The sequence below is a fragment of the Emydura macquarii genome, unplaced genomic scaffold (assembly GCF_026122565.2).
Source record: "Emydura macquarii macquarii isolate MOO-44397 ecotype Brisbane River unplaced genomic scaffold, CSIRO-AGI_Emac_v2 contig_318, whole genome shotgun sequence".
Classification (NCBI taxonomy): Eukaryota; Metazoa; Chordata; order Testudines; family Chelidae; genus Emydura; species Emydura macquarii.
Genome location: NW_027130455.1, coordinates 10,280,785 through 10,287,096, shown reverse-complemented (window position 1 = coordinate 10,287,096; position 6,312 = coordinate 10,280,785). Strand labels below are relative to the sequence as shown.

The 6,312-nt window shown below is 41.1% G+C and overlaps 1 long non-coding RNA gene across 1 annotated transcript in view; it reads left to right on the top strand.

Moving 5' to 3' along the window:
• The first annotated feature begins 273 nt into the window (after window positions 1–273).
• LOC137165903 (uncharacterized) overlaps window positions 274–6,312 on the top strand; it is a 32,104-nt gene continuing 26,065 nt past the window's right edge. The window contains exon 1 of the long non-coding RNA XR_010923520.1: window positions 274–389. This is a non-coding gene — a long non-coding RNA (uncharacterized lncRNA). The remainder of the gene's footprint in view (window positions 390–6,312) is intronic.

Below are 6,312 nucleotides of genomic sequence, written 5' to 3'. Positions count from 1 at the left end.
AACCAGGAGAGTTTGTAAATTGCAGTCCACACTGAGCTTTGTGATAATGATATATAATCAACTCTTGTCTTGAAATGGCAACATCAGTACATTTCTAAAAGGCCAATTCTAGATTCAGAATCTCAAGTGAATTACTTTATGTATCATTTTGGCAGAGGGAACCTGGAAGTCAGGAGGTTCAGTCATTCTCAAATACTTTTAATAAAGAGGAATACCTCTTGCCAGTGCTACAGAAGGAAAAAAGAACAGCTGAACACCAACAACCAGCATCAAGGTACACCCAAAAGACTGTGACTTCGGACACGGAAGAGAGCACTGGAATAAAGGAAGGAGGGGAAGCCACACACAAATACATTCACATTGAAACTCTCCAAGCAGGTGATATCTTTGTAAGTATGTATTTAGCCCTCAGATGACCCTAAAAGAAAACACAGGGGGTATCTGGACAACTTGTATATCTTAGACAGAAGTGCTCCCTCATTTGATATGTATTTTGTGCATATGTATTAGTTGATCTTTTAAATTCCTTTTCCTCTAACACATACAATCAAAGTGATAATCATAGCAGGTAGAGATAGAACTTTCCTCCCTTTTTTACAGAAAGGAAAACTTGCTACAGAAATAAATGGAGCCAATTAGTGGAATATAATTACAAATTCCTTGGAGTTAAAGTGTGCTGCATACTGGTAGAAAATGCAATTTGCCATATGGTATTGGAAATATGCGGAGCAACTATTTTCTTCTGCTGGTTTTCTGCAGACTGAGCATGGCCTTGGATTATTTCAGGCTTTAAGGATTTGAATTATGCAAGGTAGCTGACTGAATGCCCCAGAGCAGCAGAGAGCCTAGTTCAGTTCATAATATAAAAAATAATCTACTTTTTGAAGTCTTTTAACAGAAGTCTGCAGTTTCAGTTTTCAAGGGGGTTGGGCAAACTTCAGAAACTTTTGCAGGGCCACATTCTGACTTCCTCATGCTGAATAGCTCTCTACTATCTGAGCACTTCCATTCACTTCAGTGGGTCTATTGGCAGAGCTAGGCGCTCCTCACTGAGTAGGCTATCAGAATCTGGACACAACATGTGTCTGTATTTGACTGCTTAACATGGAAATTGCCTGGAGCAAAAAGAAAAGAAAAACAGAGTCATGTGGCCGTTGGACTATAAAAAATTAATCCAAAACTAGAGTTCGCTATGCAACTATAGAAGTTCTTTTAGATATCTTTTTCTATCTCAAATTTCAAGCTTGTCATTAAAAGTTGCCTAACATGGCTCATGCTTTAAGGGGAATGGTATTGATAGACAATAAAAGAAGCTACGGTAATTAAACTAACTTGTCATGGGAAGAACCTCTTGACAAGAGACTATGTCATCCTTGTAAAAAAATGCAGCTATGGATTTCTACCCTTATCAGTGTTTCTCCGCTGTTCATATTTAAGATCTATATAAAAAATCCAACTAAGAAACAACCATCCTGATCTCCAAGATTTATATCTCACAGTGAAATTGCTCTCCAAGCTCCTATGCTCCCTTTTTTGCTGTGAAGTAGATACTTCAGGTCCAAGCTAGTACTTGTAAAGTCTCACTTAGAAATGAAATAAGAGATCATTTTCAAGCTATAAAAGTATATTCTGCTCTTACAACAAAATTGCCTTAATTAAGGCTGTAGCTCTGCTTTCAGTGTTTCTTTTCTCTTTAATTTAATAGCCCTGTTAATGCCATCAGGTCAATAAAGTTAGGAGTATCTTAAACATATACAACTGGTGGAGATTTTTGTCACGCTTCATTGCTCAGATAGGATAATTGTGATGTGTAGATTTTCCTCTCTCTAAAGTACATGCATATCCCATGAACAAAAAGACCCAGGCTTAGGTTGCCAAATAGTTTTCTTTCCATTCTGCCTGTAAATTCAGGGATTAATTGTCATCTCTCCCCAGAGCAATGAATGATTAGAAATATTGCACACCTAGACAAGGTAATAGATGCAGGAGAACTCCCAGGTGGGCTGCTGCTAAGTAAAAGGTTTTTGATAGCAACAGATCATGCACAATATGTACTAACATTAAGGATGGTTGATTGGTCAACATTTTTTAAATTTTAACTAATTCAATTCCATCACATTTTTGACAAAAAAGGGATGAAATTTGACACTTTTCACAAAAACGTCATCCCATTTATAAATAGCTCTATTAGGTACCCTCCAAACTTTCAAGAAAACTTGAACGGAACGTGGTTTTTGAGGGTTGAATTTTTTTTTGCTGGTTTTTATTCTCATGTTCATGGAATGTCCTGGAATGCCAGGTTGCAGACAGAACAGAGAATGAAGGTGACAAAAATTCCATGAGACAGGCTGTTTTGTGCTCATCTTAGTCCAGTCTGGTTAAGTACCCAAATTTCTGGTTATTTTCACAGTGGTCAAATCCTGGTCCTATTGAAATCAGTGACAAAATTACCAATGATCACGATGCGATCAGGGTTTGCCCACACACCCGAGAACGTTGGGTTTTATCTGGCAAAGTGCTAACGCATCATATAGGACACTGAACACCCCCACACACACACCCCAGCTTCCACTGCAGCCAACATAAAGGTGTTTAGCTCTCTTTGCCTGCCTCCTGCTTCCCCTCCCACCTCCCATCTTGCTGAATACAGTTCCGCTACACTGGAGACTCTAGCACTCTGTACCATTTCAGTAGGGTAGGCCTAATTCTCCATTGCCCTGCACATTGTGCTCTCATTTATATCTTTGCAAATTGAGCATAAAATGCTATCAAATCAGAATGGTAGGACCTGATTCTCATTTACCCTACTGCCCCTTTACAGCACTCTGGAAGTGTAACAGGATCTTAAAGTGGCTGCAAATATAATTTAAACCTACTATAAGGCCTTTTATTATTTCCAGAGCACTGTAAAGAGGCTTAAGGCCTGGTCTACACACCGTTTTTGTACTGGAATAACTATTTTGGTTGGAGGTGTGATTATTTCACCAGTATAATTATATCAGTACAACCCCTTGTGTGGACACAGTTATACTGGTTTAAAGGTGTCTGTTGGAAGGTAGCTGGCTCTCTGAAGGGATAGGGAAAGTGAGGTTGTTGGCATCAGTGGAGTTACCCTGATTATACTGTTGCATGTGTGTCTGGGATCAAACTTCCTCTTAAGGAGAAAAATCCCCTATAAGACCTTCCTGGCAAACAAAAATCCGGTGGTTGCCTGAAACAGAGGAGTTGATGGTACTAAGCTCCCAGCCGAATCAAACCTCGGGTTCTGAGATTTCAAGCTATCTCCACTTCTGCCTACAACTGAGCATTGGAAGCAGGGATAGAAATGCCATTTTTTGCATGGAAATTACCTCTTGTCATATTTTCTAGTTTGAGTGAATCAGGTGCAATTGGTTTCCTATGCAGGAGAATTTCTTTTGCCAGCCTTACCCCACTGTTTGCATGACAATGCCATATGTTTCCTTTAATTAATATTGATTGCATGTATGTTGTGGGAGTACGGGGCCACAGTTCAATACAGAATGGGGACCAATCACTGGTTGTAAATCCTATGGACACCTTCTCATGTGAGAACAAGGACAATCTGTATCTTAACGGTGAAGAACAGTACACAATGCATTGGTTTCTTTACATGTGTGTCACTGCCCTCTATTGGAATATGAGAGGCATGCTTATGGACAGTTAATGCTATTTATCTGTTTTTATTTATGGCTTTGCACTGCATAAATACCTAAGACAGAGTCCATGCTCTCAAACTGCTCATAATTGAATGCAGGTGTGGACACTATTATTGTTATTTATTTGCAGCCCTTCAAGGCCCCTGTTGAGATTGGGTCCGTGCCCCATCTGTTGGGCAGTATACAAACATACCGTAAGAGACAAGCTCTGCTCTGAGAAGCTTACAATCTAGGCAAACCAGGGGTGGGAGAAAAGAAGCATCATTATTATCCATCATCCTCATTTTACAGACAGTGAACAGAGGCACAGGCCCATTGAGATATAGAAAGACATTTGGTAACATTTTCAAATCAGAGTTAGGCACCTAATCCCACTACACATCTATCTGTATCTTTAAGGGTCTAAATGTCTTTAAAATCTGGCCCTAAGTGATTTCCTGAGGCCAATCCCGAAATCTGTGGCAGAGCCTGGCGTTGAACCCTGGTTGTATTGGTTTTTGTACAATGACTTAAGCACGAGTGCATCCTCCCACTCCTAACAACAGAGTTTGCATTCCCGTCAGGTGACATTCTCATCCCTGCAGAGGGCCTTTGCATCTCTTAATTCCCACTTCAGCACTTGAAACAGGGTTGAAGCCGGACACAAGCAGTGCATGCGCTGGGTGCTAGCTTTCTGCGCAGAGGTGACTTTCACGCATTATGCACAGGGTGAAGGTGCAGGCCTGTAGCAGATTAGCTGTTTTTTAAAATGCAACTGTCTGTTTATTTGACTCTGGATAGCACATCTGTCTGTCAGAGATGGCAGTGAAGTGCTTCCTGAGTGTTTCAGAGTTAAGCAGCATCATTATGATAACATAAGTAAAATCTGCAAGACGATAGAAAAAAACAAGTTTGTTTCAGTACTTGGAACATCTCACATCAACTCCTGCTGCAACTGAATCATAATTAGAGGCGAGACAGCCAATTACCCCCCATTCCCATGATTGGGTGTGCTCCCCCACTGTTACAGACACCAGAAGTGCTTCTGAAGTGATTGGCACATTCCAGACGGGACAACGTATCCCCTCTGTCATTAATTTAGATAATCTACCAGACTGCATTAACAGCATAACGATGGAGATTTTCAGTTGCCTGAGACCTTCTATAGCTAAAGCACATCTGAAGCCACTGTCATTTTAATGCCTAAACATTGATGGTAGAGGGTTGAAACTGGCCAAGCTCTGTATCTTTTACGAATGTAAAATAGCTGTTTTAGCTTTACTTGACTGGTTAAAAAGGATAACACGCTGTCCTGCTAAAGATGCTTATGCAAATTAGCCTTCTCGTGGTATCCACAGTGAATTGCAATAGGGAGTTCTGGTCCCTGAGCTGTGGCTACCAAAGCAAAGTAACCTTTTAAGCAGCCTTAGTGGTACGCAGATGGAGTCAAGAAAGCAAACTGTCTCTGCAGAGCACTATCACCTTTAAGAAAGGAAAAAGGGAGAAAGAGAAAGAAGAGTGCTGCTGACTTTATAAAGCTGCCATCCTGACCACTGTCAGACAGGGACAGGCAGATTCAGAGTAAAGACTGTGCTGTAATTTCACATCCCTAACCTTGCACATGAGAATCAGCTGGAGGTCAAAGGGAAGAAGGGGCCCTGAAGTGTCGCCAACTCCCGTGAATCACATCATTTTGGCTGGAGCTGGAACCAGTCTCCTGATGATGCCAGAAGCTCCAGCCTTTGCATGAATTTCAGCCTTGCCTGGCATAGGGGTTAGGGGGTACCCTTTCACTGGCTGCCTGCCAAACCTCCTGGGGGAGAGCAGCCAATCGGGGCTGCTGCAGGAAGAAAGCAGAGCTCTTCCCTCTCTCCTCAAGGGCCACGAGGAATTCTGGGGTGAATTCCTGCCTCCCCAAAGTCTGTATGAGGGTTCTTCACCCTGAGGCAAGAGGTGGGAGTTTGGAACTGATGACCCGTAAGGGTAGACCCTCCCCCCCCCCCAAAGCACTCAAATAGACTGCAGTGTCATTTCTACTTGTCTTTTCATGAGTGCTTTTGCAATTTTCCCCTAAACAATCATGAACATTTTCTAGTGATATTTTTAAAAAAAACCAATTTCTTTCCTTTTGCTCATCTCTAGTAATTTAGTATTTTTCCACATTTCAAAAGATTGCTTATTCATTTTACTTTTCTGGGTTGTAGTCAGACTGTGCATATTCTTCAGTTTATTTTATCTAATGTATTTAATAAAAGGTTTTTCAGGCATCTTAAATAGCCACTGAGATCCTGTATTTCTTTCTGCCAGAAGAGGTATGCTAACCACATCTTCTAATCACTTAGCTAAACTCCCTCTGCACTTTCAAATGGATAAGTAATTCTTTCCTTCACATCCTACATTAGCATGTGGCACAGCTGTTAAATGGCTGCCGCATTCCACCCCAGAAGTGGCAGCAATTCCTTGGTGGGTGAAATAACTCATCTGTTATTTATAAAGTGCTTTGGACTGAAGGCTCTGTAAAAATGTGAAGATATTAATTAAAATCTTGATCTAAACCCCTTTGAAGTCAATGAGAGTCTTTCAATTGACTTTGGATTGAGGCCTATCATAATTATGTTCCCCACCCCTCCCTTGCACCTTCCACTTGGCAGCTTAG